The following is a 17,089-nucleotide window of genomic DNA, read 5'->3' as shown; positions in this document are numbered from 1 at the left end:
AATAATAATCATGTTCCAGTCTACACCAGCACCCACATTTTTCTCTATCTAACAACGTCAATATCTCATTAAAATCATAACGATTCATTAGCTTCTAATGCTGCTGTCATCATTACTGCCGTGTCAGTGTTGATTTTATTAATACAGTTTCAGTGCTAATTTTTATCACTACTGAGCACGATCCCACCCTTGATGCATCCACACACACAGTCAGTAGAATAAATCGATTAGAAAATAAAACCGAACTGAACCGAGGAAGAGAAACGCAGAGACGATGAAGACCTCAGAGAAAAGGCGAGTGAGAGAAATTAAATCACGCCATGGCTACGATAATTCACTTCATTTTTCTGAAAGCCTGTCACTGTAATAGAGCAAATGTGTGTTAATGTGTGCGTACAGTCCGCCGGTCCGCGAGACCGAGCCAGAACACGCGTGAGGCTGACAGGAAGGGTGAATGAAGATCTCTAATTGTAGAGACGGAAGCGAGGGAGGTCTTACCCTCTTGGCCCCGAGCAGAAACAAAGCGTAATTGCATTATTTCTTCTCTCACAGAGGATTCAAGAGAATTCAGATTAACTGATTTACTGCTTCTATTCAGATGTGAAATCGTTTTAATCGTTACGTGGATGGAGGCGTCAGAAGCTTTCTGTGTGCTGTTGTTGACCATAGAGAGACAAAAACGATGGTGGATTATGATAATGGGACTGTTAATGGTTTTACAGACAGTGATGGATTATTACTGGGAAACATTCAGACCTGGAAACTAAAGGGTTCAGTCAAAACAGCTTTGAAAAAAACTTGGAAGCTTTTGTATGTCAAGGAATTTTGAATACGCTCACGTCTAAATTTGATGGCTTTAACATCTTCCAAAAAAAGATGGGACAGGGTTTTCAACTTTTCAACATACACTGATCAGCCATAACATTAAAACTCACTGTCCACTTTATCAGCTCCACTTACCATATAGAAGCACTTTGTAGTTCTACAATTACTGACTGTAGTCTATCTGTTTCTCTGCATACTTTTTTAACCTGCTTTCACCCTGTTCTACAATGGTCAGGACCCACACAGGACCACCACAGAGCAGGTATTATTTAGGTGGTGGATCATTCTCAGAACTGCAGTGACACTGACATGGTGGTGGTGTGTTAGTGTGTGTTGTGCTGGTATGAGTGGATCAGACACAGCATATGTTATGTGTATGCGGTGTATTTTATGGGCAGTTGTTGCCTAGTGGTTAAGGTACTGGACTAGTAATCGAAAGGTCACTGGTTCAAGCTCCAGCACTGCCAGGTTGTCACTGTTGAGCCCTTCAGTAAGTCTCTTAACCCTCAACTGCTTAGACAATATATTGTCACAGTCGCTTTGGATAAAAAGCATCTGCTAAATGCTGAAAATGTACATTCATGGAATGTGAGACGATTTAGTAATTAGTGTATAATTACAAAATTCAATCATGGTAAACATTAAATATATATTGTGCTGTTTTCAATTAAATGAATTGTTATTGATTTGCAGTCTACCAACTGTGTCCCATCTTTTTGTAATAGAATTAGAATATAATTAAAAAAAATGGCATAATAGCAGAATCCAAAAATCCTAAGAGTAAACCCTTTCTAAGATGAGAATCATAGCGGCTAACAGCAGACGAGCCTCTGAGTTCGATATTCTAAGCGCATCTTCACCTCAGACGACCTCCGCAGAAGGAAATGTAGCCGTAGCTCGAGTGGAAAACCGTCCAGGCACAGTCCGAGGTCCTAACCCTGAAAGTATGCCGTCGCTTGTTGAGATGGAGCAGACATCCACACGCCCGTCCGCATGATGCGCGCGGGCTAACGAGCTCGCGGGCTCGGGAACGAGGCCAGGACGAGGAGGCTCACAATATGGCTGTTAATTAACATCTCGCTCCGTTCTGCAGGCCGTGTGTGTGTGTGTGTGTGTGCATATAAAACCAGCTGACTTATACAGAAGCTGTGTGTCTGTCTGTCTGTCTGTCTGTCGGTCCGGTGTGGACAGTGTTTTATCGTGTTCTGCTGCACTGACCTTACCTCGGATGGGCCGCTGCCAGCTGGACCTACATCTGTTCCTACTTAATGCAATCGAGCTCATAATCACAGCACAGCAAAATGCAGATTTCCCTGTAGGTTAGAGCAGACTGTGGTTCCACCGGCACTTTATTACCTAATCTGCATGAACAAATGGCCTGTTACTCATGCACACATCTACAGGTTACTGACTGCTATCTATCTATCTATCTGTCTGTCTGTCTGTCTGTCTGTCTGTCTGTCTGTCTGTCTGTCTGTCTGCCTGCCTGCCTGCCTACCTACCTACCTACCTACCTACCTACCTACCTACCTATCTATCTATCTATCTATCTATCTATCTATCTATCTATCTATTATCTGTCTATCTATCTATTATCTATCTATCTATCTATCTATCTATCTATCTATCTATCTATCTATCTATCTATCTATCTATCTATCTATTATCTGTCTATTATCTATCTATCTATTATCTATCTATCTATCTATCTATCTATCTATCTATCTATCTATCTATCTATTATCTATCTATCTATTATCTATCTATCTATCTATCTATCTATCTATCTATCTATCTATCTATCTATCTATCTATCTATCTATCTATTTATCTATCTATCTATCTATCTATAGGTTCTTACAGCAGTGAAATAGCTGAAGAACAAGGAACAGAACTGTGGGCTTCCCTTCATGCTGCTCTAGTCACATCACATTGGGTGTTGGACTTTGGAACCTCCATTCTGTGCTAACTGTTGTTTCTTATCTGCTAACAACATTCTACAACAGCTTAACGACAGACATGTTGCTTATCTCTATACTTTAAACTCCCAGCCCCTGTCTGTCTGTGGTAACAACATTATCAAGATCAGGGTGGTGGTGGGTCCAGAGTCTATCCTGGACACAGTAGGTGCAAGGACGGACTTTGTTCTGAACCAGTTCATGCACAACAATTCAACATTACACTTACACATTTATCCTACGTTCAGACAGGCAGCGATTTTTTGCCTCATGTCCTCTTGTCGCCTCTTTGCTCAACTGTTTTGCGTCACGGACGTTCCCTAAGTCTCCTGTCGCCGGAAGTTGCCAGCCGGTCGCTTTGTCACGCCACATCGCGGCCGGTCTGAACGCAGGGTCACACAATCAACTACAATTACAATCAACCTGCAGGCAGAACAGAACAGTGAATCAAATCAAGTCAAATTCATCTGAATTCATCCAAAAACCCTGATGAGCATCTGAGAGCAGCAACGTCAAGGAAAAACTGGAACCGTCATCCTTCCTGGGTGAATAGTTGCTTTACCAAACACGGAGGGAGACGTTAGCTGGCGTGCTAGCGGGTTGTGCTACCTCAGCCTACTGGTTTGAAGTAAGCTAAAACTGCTAACTAAATAATCTGCATTATAAGTGTGATGTCTTATTAGAATCCTCTCTATTTAGGCAGCAAGACAGCTCAGTAGGTTTTCAGACAGACCCCCTCCCTCTTTGTATCTCCTTACCGTATGTCACGCTTTTATTCTCAACAATACAGACGAATGTGAAGGATTTAACAGTTGAGAGAGGTTACGTTAGCAATATGATAGACAAAAAAAGAATGTTGCTGAATGTATTTCCTGTGCGAGAGGCGGCGAGTGAGCGGATGTAAAGCGGGTTTAGCCTCCTGGAGGGAAGTCGGAGGCTTCCAACTCAAAAGCACAGCATGTGAGAGAGCGCCAGCTGTGTAATAAGATTTGGGCGGCTCTGATCCATCCTTTGGCTTCTTAGGGGTTTTAAACGGCGGCTTTGAGTGGAAATATTCCTGCTTTAAGATTCCCTTCTGTTTTTGTAGTACTGATAGTTGATGGCAGAATTAGTTAAGACCTTGAAATCTTTCTAAACTCAGTGCAGGGTTTATTGTCCAAAAAATGGGATGGGGGGGGTAGGGGTTTTGGATTTGGCTTTACATTTAGTAATCTGCCTCGCCTGTCTGAGCTCCTTTTAGCAAACTAGGCTAGTTTTGTCCTCCATGAACAATAAAAGCACAACTTGGTTGGATAATATTGTATTAAATCTCGTCTTGTCCACTGAAACAGTTCCACTCTTCTGAGAGAGCTTCGTTTTGTTTGTTTGTTTGTTTGTTCGAATCTTAACACAATGGGTTTGTCTAAAAACCTAGTGAGCTGCCTTGCTGCCTACTACCTATCTGATCAGCTGCCTCAGTAGAGAGGATTTTAATAAGGCATCGAACTCATAAGGCAGATTATTTAGACGCACTACTTAGACAGAGATTACATCGATTACGTCATTGCAGTTTTAGCTTACTAAGCTAACACAGTTAGCCTCAGGCCATTCAAACCAACAGGCTGAGGTGGCACAACCCGCTAGCACGCCAGCTAACGTCTCTCTCTGTGTACCGAAAACGGTTCAACTGCCCCCGACGTACCTGAATTTACAAATAATCGACACCTGTATAATTCTACCTTTATACACATTAAACATCAATGAGAGTTTATTTACATTTGAATAGAACTCTGTTGGTTGCTCCACATTATATTCGTCCGCAATATTTGTCATTTTTTGTGAGAAAAGCCGCACTGAATGCTGGGATTGCACCGTTTCAGCGCTGAGGACGCGACGGACGCTCTCTCGTTATTCAGTCAGATTATCGCTCATAGTTAAGGCACCTCAGTAGGAGCATTTTAAAGTATCTAAGAATTTAGACACGCCCTTTTCTCAGGCGTGTAGGATGACGTAAAATGCGTCTATATAGAGAGATCACGAGGTTTTCAGACCGACCCAATGTCAGCTGCTATGGCTGTTATCATGCCTGAATACAAGGTTCCATCTTTAAAACGTCAAAGTGGGGGTTCTTGCTCCACAGAGGGGGCGAGTAGGGGCCTGGTCTCCCTTTAGCAGGTAGTTATGAGTAGGGAAAAGGCTTCAAATGAGACTTTGAAGTATGTCTGTTGGAATTTGTGCCTATTCCGTCAAGAGCATTTGTAAGGTGGGGCAATGATGTTAGTCAATAAAGCCTCAATTGATGTTCCAGTTCATTCCAAAGCTGTTTGGTGTTCAGTTTATTAAAAACAGGTTCTTCATGTCTTTATAGATCACTTATAGATCAAGTCTTTATGCACAGGGATACAATCATGCTGGAACGGGAAAGCACCTTCCCTAAACTATTGCTGCAAAGTTGGAATTTTCTTTATATAATTGATTTATTACACCTGTTAGCGAGTGTGGCTGAAACATGTGTCCCAATACTTTTGAGCGTATAGTGTAGATGAACAGATTTACTTGATGTAAATATCAGTGGGGGGCCTCGTTCTCCCCTGCAGCTTTACGTTAGGTCATTGTTGGTGTCGGATGTAATTATGAGGACGTTTTTCTCTTCCTGTCTTCCACAGCTTGAAGGCTTTGGTGTGCCATGTGTGCCAGTGTGACCTACTGTGAGCTGCCCACATGTCATATGTTCTCCATTCTGTTCTTATTCAGCCAAGATGCTTTATTCTGTCCTTCGGACGAGGATACATGATCACATGTTTCTCCGAGGCAGCTACATTGCTCCCCCGGTAGGCAGCATGTTTAGGCAGCATTGGCGCTGTGCTATTCGTTAAGGCCGACGCCCTCTGGGCTTCCCTACATTGCACATTTGAGTGATGTTGGCAGGATAAACGGTCTGTAGAACCGGCCGACGATTCATAAAAGTTTTGAAAGTAAAATCACTTCATCAATGTCAGAATGGCAGTGGGTCCTGAGCCTTTTCCATGAATGCTGCATGCTGGGAGAAAAGCACATCGGAACAAAATGACACTCAATTATTTACTTATTCACAAGCGGGTGCATTTTAGAGCAGCCAGGCCACCTACTGGCATGTTTTAGCCTAAATGTTTAATAAAAATAAACAGTAGAAGAAGAGTCGGGTACAGGAGGGATGAAGCTCCGTCTGACTCTGATTTAACGCAGGTTTGATAACAACACACCAAGCAGAAAACCAATAAAATATCTCATTAGCACACCAGAGCTAATATCCTCTCCTTCATTAATTGCTGATTGGTTTTTCTGATGCCCCCTTTCCAAACCCAGCCATGCCAACCCTCGCTTACTTCCTGGCACACCACCGCGCTGTCATCTCCAGAGCTCGGCCATGACGGAACGGGTTCTGCGTGTGTACGGCTGATTAATTTCCTGCTTCAGACAGCGCTAACGATCTGACAGGCGTAATGGAAGAGGCTACGGCGGACGAGAGTTTGCATTCAAAACACTATTAGAAAACACACAGGTAGAGAAGAGCGCTAGCTAGCATCAGAGATAAAGCTAAGCTTCAGGGTCGAGCAGGATTTATTACTGGAGTCATTTAGTGGCAGAGAGAGAGACGGAGCGATAGAGGTCGCCTTCAGCACACTGAAGAATGTTAGAAAGCTAAAATTATTCTCATTTTCTGTTAACAGCTACGATATGAAACATGAAACTGATCCAGGCTGAACCAGAGAGAAAATGACTTCAGCTCTCCGACCATCAGAAGAAAAAACTGCGGCAGGGAGGTCGAGACTTACAACATATATATATATATAATTCACTTCCTGTTAGATCATCACATCAGAACATCAGAACATCAGTGCCAGAAGTGATTCCCTACCCATAAACCCTCAAACCTCTGAATGAGGGGAATTGTTGTCAAAACAGATTTTACCAGTGTGTGATTTACAAGCAACATACAAGCTAGCTTCTTTAATCCACTCCAAGCTAGCTTCTCTAAACCAATTTAAGCTACTTTTTCTTATTCAATCCAAGATAGCTTCTTAAATCCACTCCAAGCTAGCTTCCCCAGTTTAATCCAAGCTAGCTTCCTCAAACCAATCCAAGCTAGCTTCTTAAATCCACTCCAAGCTAGCTTCCCCAGTTTAATCCAAGCTAGCTTCCTCAAACCAATCCAAGCTAGCTTCCCCAATCCAAATCCAAGCTAGCTTCCTCAATCCAGTTTAAGATAGCTTCTTCAATCCAGTTTAAGATAGCTTCTTCAATCCAGTTTAAGATAGCTTCTTCAATTCAGTTCAAGATAGCTTCTTAAATCCACTCCAAGCTAGCTTCCCCAGTTTAATCCAAGCCAGCTTCCTCAAACCAATCCAAGCTAGCTTCTTCAATCCAGTTTAAGATAGCTTCTTCAATTCAGTTCAAGATATCTTCTTAAATGCAATCCAAGCTTGCTTCCTCAAACCAATCCAAGCTAGCTTCTTAAATCCACTCCAGGGTAGCTTCCTCAGTTTAATCCGAACAAGCTAGCTTCCTCAAACCAATCCAAACTAGCCTCTTCAATTCAATCCAAGCTAGATTCTTCAATCTATTACAAGATAACTTGCCCAATTCAATTTGAGCTAGCTTCTTCAATTCAATCCACGCTAGCTTCTTTAATCCACTACTTCCCCAGTTTAATCCAAGCTTGCTTCCTCAAACCAATTCAAGCTAGTGTCTTTAATCTAAAGCTTAGCTAGCTTCTCCAATCCAAATCCAAACTAGCTTATTCAATCCACTAGAAAGCTAGCTTTCCCAATCCACTCCAAACCAGCTTTCCCAAACTAATCCAGACTAGTGTCTTCAATCCATTTTAAGCTAGCCTCCCCAATCCAAACTAGCTTCTTCAATTCAGTTTAAGCCAGCCTCCCCAATCCAATCCAAACTAGCTTCTCCAAATCAACCCAAGCTATCTTAAACTTCTCAAAGCCAGCACAGAGGTATTAGAACTAAGGTGTCACAGGTTAGTTGCTTGGACAAAATAATCAGAATCAATACTTGGTTGAGCTTTGCTAACTATAAATTTAATCTCAAAGCGAGTGTGTGGAGCTCAGATACCGTGGTGTGAAAAAGCAGCAGCCTGTTTTTTTTAGTCTCTCCGTTATTGCTTATTTGTCACACTGAATGATTTCAGAGCATTAAATGAAATATGACGCTGCACCAGGGGAACCTGGGTAAAATCACAATTCATTTAGTAAAACGTAATTATATCATTTCAGCAAAAAATGAGTCCCTGTTTACTCACTCCACCAGTCAGCTTAACCAGTAACGTTTAACTGATGGGACGATTCAGCTGATTAAAAAACAGTCTGGCTTGATTTCAGCAGCAAGCACACTCACAATCAAATTCATTCACTCGCTTTCTTAACCGCTTATCCAGTTACGGTTATGGGGGGGGGGACCCCAGGACCTTCTTGCTGTGAGGCGACAGTGCTACCCACCGAGCCACCGTGCCGCCCAGCAGCAGATTCATTTCTATAAAACCACTGTATTATGATCTAAGAAAACACTGTTTGTGCATAGAGCGGACCTGGAACGGTCCACCTGGGAATCGAACCCAGGACCTTCTTGCTGTGAGGTGACAGTGCTACCCACCGAGCCATCCACATTTGTTGAGGAGTGTTCAAAGCTTGTGGTCACTGTCTATAAGAAGTTTGGCATGTTCGGACCATGTCTGTGAGGATGTCACTGAACCCTTAGCATGAAGATGATGAATTGTGTATTAGAGAACGTATACCTGCACCATGCACCCATGTGGTGACGTATATACCTAAATATCACCAGCACTGAACCCACCTACAGCAGAAGGTGCTCATGAGAAAAACATCCACACGGTCGTGGCAGTGAAGTAAAAGCTTGTCCGTTCATGTTAGGCTGCAGGTTTATGGAGGACATGTTACCTGAGCCATGAAAATTCATTAGACGTTTTCCGGCACAGCAATCAGCTTCACTGGTTAAAGCCCAATCAATGACAGCGAGTCCAGTTAAGATCCCCAACAGCCAATTAACCTGCAGCTGCAATTTAAGTGGAGTGGACATCATTTAGGGAAGTATGAGCATGATGTGAAGGAGACGGGGTGTGGGGCAACATTGCCCCCTTTTGGCTCATATATGGAACAGCATGAGAGCTTAAGCTTGTTCAACTTCAACCCACCCCATTATTCATATGCTGCATGTGTTTATTATTAGATTTATTTGTAAAAAGACACAATTTTAGCTTAGTTTTAATTTTATAATTAAATAAATATCATTTTATAGACTATAAATAAAAAGAACATATTTGTAAAAACATTCAAGTAAAATTACAGGCTTCATTAATTCAAAGGGGAGATTCTGTAAAAAATAAATAAATACATAAATATATAAATATATAAATATATAAAAATATAAATAAATAAATAAATAAATAAATAAATAAATAAAAATATAAAAATATAAATAAATAAATAAATAAATAAATAAATAAATAAATAAATAAATAAATAAAAATAATAATAAAATTATTATTTATTCTTTCTGTGTGTGGCCCGATAATAAATGCCAATAACCCAGTTCCAAAAATATCCTATTCACTGTCACAGTGGGTCTGATTCACTGGGCGAAAAGTAGGAAACACCCTGGACAGATCACCAGTCCATCACAGAACAAGCACACCCTCACTTGGTCGTCTTTGGACTGTAGCAGGAAACCCCCACAGACACGGGGAGAATGTGCAAACTCCACACAGAAAGGCCCCTTATTGCTCCACCTGGGAATCGAACCCAGGAACTTCTTGTTGTGAGGTGACAGTGCTGCCCACCGAGCCACCGTGCTGCCCAAAAAATAAACAAGGTAAAATGAATGGTTGAGTACGGCGTGATGCCCTGCATGGATTGGCGCCCTGTCCAGGTAGCATTCCAGCCTTGCCTAGAGTTTCCAAGCGGTGCTGGACCCACCATGATCGGGATGAAGCATTTACTGAACCTCCAGATTCTGAATCTTCAATTATTTATTTATTTTTTTTAAATGTTTTTATGCGTTTTTCTCCCATTTTTTTCCAATTCAGCGTAGCCAGTTTGTCTTCCACTGCAGGGGATCCCCGATTTTTAGGAGTTGAGGAGCACAGCTCTTATCGGAACCCTTTTCCACCCATGCACTCTGCACAGGCGCCTTTATCCACCAATCAGGGTCCTTACACAGTGTTTGAACACCCCACCCACATATTCCGGTCATCCCTCCCTGCAGGCACTGCCAATTATGCCTGCTAGATGGCGCCCAGCCGACCGAGTGGCAACTCCGAGTTTCAAACCGAGGAGTTCAGAATCTCGGCGCTGGTGTGCTAGCAGAATATCCCACTGCGCCACCTGGGCACCTTTGAATCTTCATTTAGTGTTGAACCACATTCACCGTTCCAGCTAAAACATGCAGGTAACCAACAAAACACAGCAGCAATGTTTAAAAAGGACTGAATTCATCTTTATTAGATTAAATGCTATACAGTATATCAGCTATAACAGAACTCTGATAATTAATTATCCCTTTGAATTACAGAAAGTGCCGTACATGTCCAGTGAGTGACTTAGGGACCTGGGTTTGAGCCTCAGCTCGGCCCCTGTCTACATGAGGGGTAGTAAATGGGTCAGTATTAATAAAAAAGATAATTACAATCATTTCCTTGCTAAGGTTACAAGCAAACAGGGTGTTTGCACTAATATCTGCACAGACACACAGTCTGAGCTTTTAAACAAAGTATTTAAAATAAATTAATGTACACATCCATAAAAAAGAAGATTTTGGTTGTATGAACGTTTGCATCAATCAGAAAATCTTTGCAGGATTTAATATAAATGTTCTCCATTACAGAAAGCCCCATAGTACCAGTCCCACTGACCCATTTATGTATGATTGACAGTCTATAGCTGTCAAGTTAAGGGTGTGTGTGTGTGTGTGTGTGTGTGTGTGTGTGTGTGTGTGTGTGTGTGTTTGATTTAACCACCCCAGAAGGATTCTGTCTACAAGAACTCTTATCTCCAACTGTGGAGAAAAAAATCATTTAAGCACATGGGGATACACACACACACACACACACACACACACAGACACACACACACAGTGATGGAAGGTGATGGAAGTCTGGCCTCTTTTGTCAGTCTGCCCACTTGCTGAGCGGAGCTGTCGTCTCATGTGTTTCCCCCGCCGTGCCAGGCTGGACCCGGCTGCACCCCTGTGTCTGTCAGGCTACCAGCTGAAAGCCGTTTCTTGTTTTCGATAGCGCGTTTACCCCAAATTCCCCCGAGACGTCAGCCCCCGCCTCGGCTCTTCAGACAGAATCATGGTCAAAAAGTAATCACCCCCTTGGTTACTTAATCAACCAGGTAACAGAATGGAATTGGTGATTTGGCTGAATCTAAGCAGTTGTGATGTTAGCACAGATATCCAAGCTTCAAATTAATGTCCAGCAGACAAGTGTGTACAGGAACACTACACCACAATCATAAGAAAATACTGATGGACTAAAAAGGTTTAGGACTTCACCGAACCACAGTGAACATACAGGTAACCAAAAACCTAAAATACAGGCAAACAAAAACATAAAAGATCTCTGACAATTAGCACTTTGGCTTATGAGTAAAAACAGACAACACAATTCCATAGCATGTAAAGGAGGTGCCGTACATGTCCAGGGTTTGAGCCTTGGCCAGGCCCCTGTCTATTTAGACTATAGCAATAATGCCCTGCATTAAACTGGCACTGATGGGTGTCCTCAGCACCTACTGTGACCCTGATAAGAATAAGATGGTAGGTTAAAATGACAGTACAGGCACCCAGGTGGCGCAGTGGGATATTACGGTGCCACCGGTTGGCTGGGCACCATCTAGCGGGCATAATTCACAGTGCCTGCAGCAGACACGTCTCTGCTAGGGCAGGATGACCGGACTATGTGTGTGGGGTCATGCGGGTCGTAGGAGACTTGAGCAGCAATATACCCACCTCGACTGCAATCAGGGATCCACCAGCAGCGGAAGACAAACTGACTACGATAAACTGGGGAGAAAATGCAGAAATAAATAAAAAACATGACAGTACAAACAAATGAAAAATATATTAAGAAATAGGGCAAGACTGTGACGTGCCATTAGTCAAGTACCCTGGGTGGCACTACAAATACCACACATCATTTCATACTCAAGTAGGCCACACATTCTCTCTCTCTCTCTCTCTCTCTCACACACACACACACACACACACAGTAGAGGTGGATCTGGAGGAGGGTGCTGCTCTGTTTGCAGTGTTAAATCAGCATGAACACGGACTAAAAGAAAAAGTTTCTCTTTATTGTTGTATGTACAGTTTGACATGTACAATACAATCCTTTATCTTAACTTCTGTACATGTCAGTGCTTCTGGAGCTGAGAGGAATGAGGGTTTTACTCAAAACCCCATCAGTGGCTCGGTTGTGGAGCCCTGATTCAAACCCTCAACCTCCTGATTGACAACCCAGAGCTCTAATCACTAATCTAACACTTACTATTTCATGTAAAGATGTGATTAATTGTAAGAGACAAAATTGTAAGAGTGAGTTCTGAATAATCGTGATGTTTTGTGAGCCGGATAAACAGATCATGTTCTTTATTACTGTGGTGAGGCAGAAAAACACTGACACGCCCTCTACTGTAGAGACCTTAAACTGCAGGTCAGGGCAAAAGTCGTCAGCTACAAACTTCTACTCTTATTTTTCTAAATGAAAGAAAGACAAACAGAAAGAAAGAAAGAAAGAAAGAAAGAAAGAAAGAAAGAAAGAAAGAAAGAAAGAAAGAAAGAAAGAAAGAAAGAAAGAAAGAAATAGAAGGCAGACAGACAGAAAGACAGACAGACAGAAATAAAGAAAGGAAGGGCAAACAGACAGAAAGTAGGAAAGACAGGCAGACAGAAAGAAAGAACAAAAGGGCAGACAGACAGACTGACATACAGAAAGAAAGAAAGAAAGAAAGAAAGAAAGAAAGAAAGAAAGAAAGAAAGAAAGAAAGAAAGGGCAGACAGACAGAAAGTAGGAAAGACAGGCAGACAGAAAGAAAGAACAAAAGGGCAGACAGACAGACTGACATACAGAAAGAAAGAAAGAAAGAAAGAAAGAAAGAAAGAAAGAAAGAAAGAAAGAAAGAAAGAAAGAAAGAAAGAAAGAAAGAAAGAAAGAAAGAAAGAATAATTGATGGGACTGACAGTTGAACTTGATTGTATAATGTGACATTAGTAGGTTGAGTTCTTGACCTCTCACTGCCCCTAAACAAACATGTTAGCAGAACCGTGATTATATTTCTAAACTGAAGTATTAAAATCATATATTTTTTAAGCTGTGTTATTTCTAACTGTGTTTTATCTGATTTAATCTCATCATTTCTACAAAGTCCAGCATCTGGACCTGATCTGGATCTATTTATTCAGTCCCTCTCTGGAAACTTAAGACGCGCGTCATCATCGTTACACACCTCACATTTCCACCTTCATTTGTGTCTCGCAGCGGGAAACGTCGCTTCACTTTATCTGTCCGTCACATGATTGCTACGCTTCGCTCTTAAAAAACAAGTCACGGTGTGGTTTCACAGCTGAGAAAACAAGACACGTGGTTCAGACCTGCATCTGCTTATGGCACATTACTAAAGTAAATACGACTCTGTGCACAAACACCTCGGTGGAGGTTAATGGGGCGCGTGAGGGGGACGTGATGAAAAGCCTGAAGTTTTGATCTGTGCTTTTGTGGTTCCTAAATGAGAGGCATCGTCAAGTGACGGAAGTCATCAGTAGCATTCAGGGTTTCTTTGGATTTACCATCTTTTCTTACACATTTATTTATTTATAAGGATTTTAACATCATGTTTTACACACTTTGGTTACATTCATGGCAGAACAGGACAGGTAGTTACTGCTTACACAAGATTCATCAGTTCAAGTTTTAATGTCAAACACAGTCACGGACAATTTTATATCTCCAGTTCACCTCACTTGCACGTCTTTGGACTGTGGGAGGAAACCGGCGCAGACCGCTTCACCTGGGAATCAAACCCAGGACCTTCTTGCTGTGAGGTGACAATGCTACCCACCGAGCCACCCCCTCTTGGTCATTTAAACATCTCCACACATCCCCACACATTTTGCATTGATAATAAAATGTGCTTGTTTTATTATTCACTTATTTTTATTATCAGCTTCATCCTGGTCCTGGCTGTGGTGGGTCCAGGGCTACCACAAAAAACACAGGGTGCGATGATTGTGGGTAGGAAGAGCAGACAGTAGACAGTGGGCGAAGATGGAGCACATATCCACTGTGCATCATCCACTTTACCAGCTACACCACAATTTTCTCCAGTGCCATGACTGTAAATGATATTTTTAACCTCACACTTCACCCCGCTGGCTACGTTAAAGCATCGGAAACGTGAGTTTGTACTTTCCCGGCTGTGCTGTGAAGTCCATCATTTCTCCTCACCGCAGGATGCCGGTCGGCTCCCCCATCGTGCCCACACACAGACACACGAGCACTTTGTTTTGGTGCGCATGATTTAGAAAGAAAACCTCTTCTAAAAAACCCAAAACCTCAGAGTCAATAACACTAAACACTTCGCATTTACATTTGCTTTCCCTTTCCAACCAGCTGCAGATGCTCACACATTACGATGCCAGCGCCGCAGGAGGGCCAATCCACTGCCACGTCGAAGCTGAGCCCAGATGAAACATCACGCTTGTTTTCATTCGCCTCTCTGAAGCTCAGAAGCTTCTCCTGCACTGGTAGGAAGGAGACTGGTGACGTGTGCCATGCTGATCCTGGATCAGTTCTGCCTGTTCACATTCCATTCATTAGTAATGAAAGAAAATCTGATCACAGGTCGTTGCTCGTGTGAAGACAGTGTAAGAAAAGTAAGTGTCGGGTCCATACTGGCAACCCTTAATAAAAAAAAGAGCTGAGAGTGGACAAACAAATCATTATTCAACACAACAGCAGGAAGGCTTGTTTGGTCAGAATAAGAGGCACTAAATTAAAACAAAATGCTCTAGATGCAGGTTCCAATCCCAAATAGAAATAAGAGGTTTGAGTAAATGTGTCCTGCACTAATCTAATCTAATCTAATCTAATTGCAATTTAGGATATATAATTTAAAACATTAATAAACCCCCCCTATGAAAGGTGGAAATCAGATGGAGCTAAATCCGGACTATAAGCATCTCTCAGTCTCTCAGACACGACCGATTACTACTTCTCCTACTACACCCTCAGCGGTTATAACCAAAATATAAAAGTGAGGGAACTTTTTGAAGATCCATCGTATAAAACCTCATATAAAACCCATTTTCCTCCCTAGCACACTCAATTTGTCTTCCACTGCTGAGAGATACCAGATTGCATTCGAGGAGAGCACGTCGCTGTACACGCCTCTTCCAAAACATGCCCAGCCCTCCTCTTCTCGCCCCTGCATTTTGCACAGGTGTCTCTTCCGCCAATCAGGGTCCTTACACAGCGTATGAAGACCCACCCACCCAACCACACACCCACACACCCACACACCCACACATAGTCCGGCCCCCACCCTGCAGACATCCTGCAGTATCTGCTGCATGCACTGCCAATCATGCCTGCCAGATGGCGCCCAGCGGCAACACCGAGTTTCGAACCGAGGAGTTCAGAAACTCGGTGCTGGTGCGCTAGTGGAATATCCCGCTCCGCCACCTGGGCGCCCTGTATAAAATGTATTTTCTATATTTCACTTATCTGGTCACTCCTGCACTTTAATGGTAATATACAGTATGTAAATAATCTCTATCTTGCACGTCTGGTTAGATGCTACTGCATTACACTTGTACTCTGCACAATCAAAATTAAGTTGAATCTAATCTAGTTTCTGTAACATGATAAATCTCCTGGTTTATCTGAACTATTCATTTACATTTTCAGCATTTAGCAGACACTTTTATCCAAAGCGACTTACACAATGAGCTGAACACGATGAGCAATTGAGGGTTAAGGGTCTTGCTCAGGGCATCCTTCTGCCACTAGTCCAGTACCTTAACCACTGAGCTATCACTGGCCCATATAAATGTTTACATGCTGGTGAATGAACCTTTCGCTCAGCTAGTGCTCACAGAACGACAATCCGCTCTCACATATCCTAAATTCTAATGTCTGACTAATGGCTACAAGTCTGCAATCAGTGACAGTTTACTGATTGGACAATGAAACTAGTCTAATGCATCGCTCGTGCTCTTCTGGGACGGAGTGGGTACGAGGAAAAACATCGTCCAGGACGCCTCAGCTCTCCATCAGCACATTAATCTGACTTGCCAAGTTTCCTGTTTGAATGTGCGTGCCGCGTTTACCGGTAGACCCGCTTATCTGATGGCCGTAAACATTACACACGCGGTGCCAACGAGAGCCAAATGGGCAGCCGTGTACATAACAGATTATTCCCTTTTGAGTCAGAGAGCAAACAGCCTGCTTTATTATTAGGGCTATCTACAAATCTGAAGATAAATTAATACAATCAAACACTTGTAGATGAGTAGATTTAAGTGTCAAGACTTAAAGTAAATACAAAATTAGTGCATCATGGTACATTTGAGGCGGAATTTATTCTGACAGACCTGGCATGAATGTTGGTGAAGGAATGTTGACTTAAGTCACTTGAAACGTCCTTCATAACATGTGGAAGTGGTTCAGATTTTAAAAGAAATGCTGTAATGGAAGTGTTTCTGTCATTTTTGTGCATTTAGTCACTTATTCACTAAATATAAAACTCATGTCTTTTACTCATGATTGCAGATGCTAAACAATAATGCTGTGATTCATTCTGACAGCGGCACGGTGGCTCGGTGGGTAGCACTGTCACCTCACAGCAAGAAGGTCCTGGGTTCCATCTCCAGGCGGGGTGGTCTGGGTCCTTTCTATGCTGAGTTTGCATGTTCTCCCCATGTCTGTGTGGGTTTCCTCCGGGAGCAACAGTTTCCTCCCACAGTCCAAAAACATGCAGTCAGGTTAATTGGAGACACTGAATTGCCCTATAGGTGAATGGGTGTGTGTATGTGTGTATCTGCCCTGCAATGGACTGGCGCCCCGTCCAGGGTGTTACTGTGTGCCTTGTGCCCATTGAAAAGCTGGGATAGGCTCCAGCGACACCCCCCCTCGACCCTAACTGGATAAGCGGTTAAGAAAGTGAGTAAATTATTTTTCAAGTATATTTTTCATTTAATTTTTACCAACAACTTTGTCCTGGTCAGGGTCGCGTTGGGTCCGGTTCCATCCAGAATCA

Source organism: Trichomycterus rosablanca, chromosome 26, assembly GCF_030014385.1.
Source record: "Trichomycterus rosablanca isolate fTriRos1 chromosome 26, fTriRos1.hap1, whole genome shotgun sequence".
NCBI classification, from domain to species: domain Eukaryota; kingdom Metazoa; phylum Chordata; class Actinopteri; order Siluriformes; family Trichomycteridae; genus Trichomycterus; species Trichomycterus rosablanca.
The sequence above is the reverse complement of the archived record's forward strand: the minus strand, read 5'-3'. Positions refer to the sequence as shown.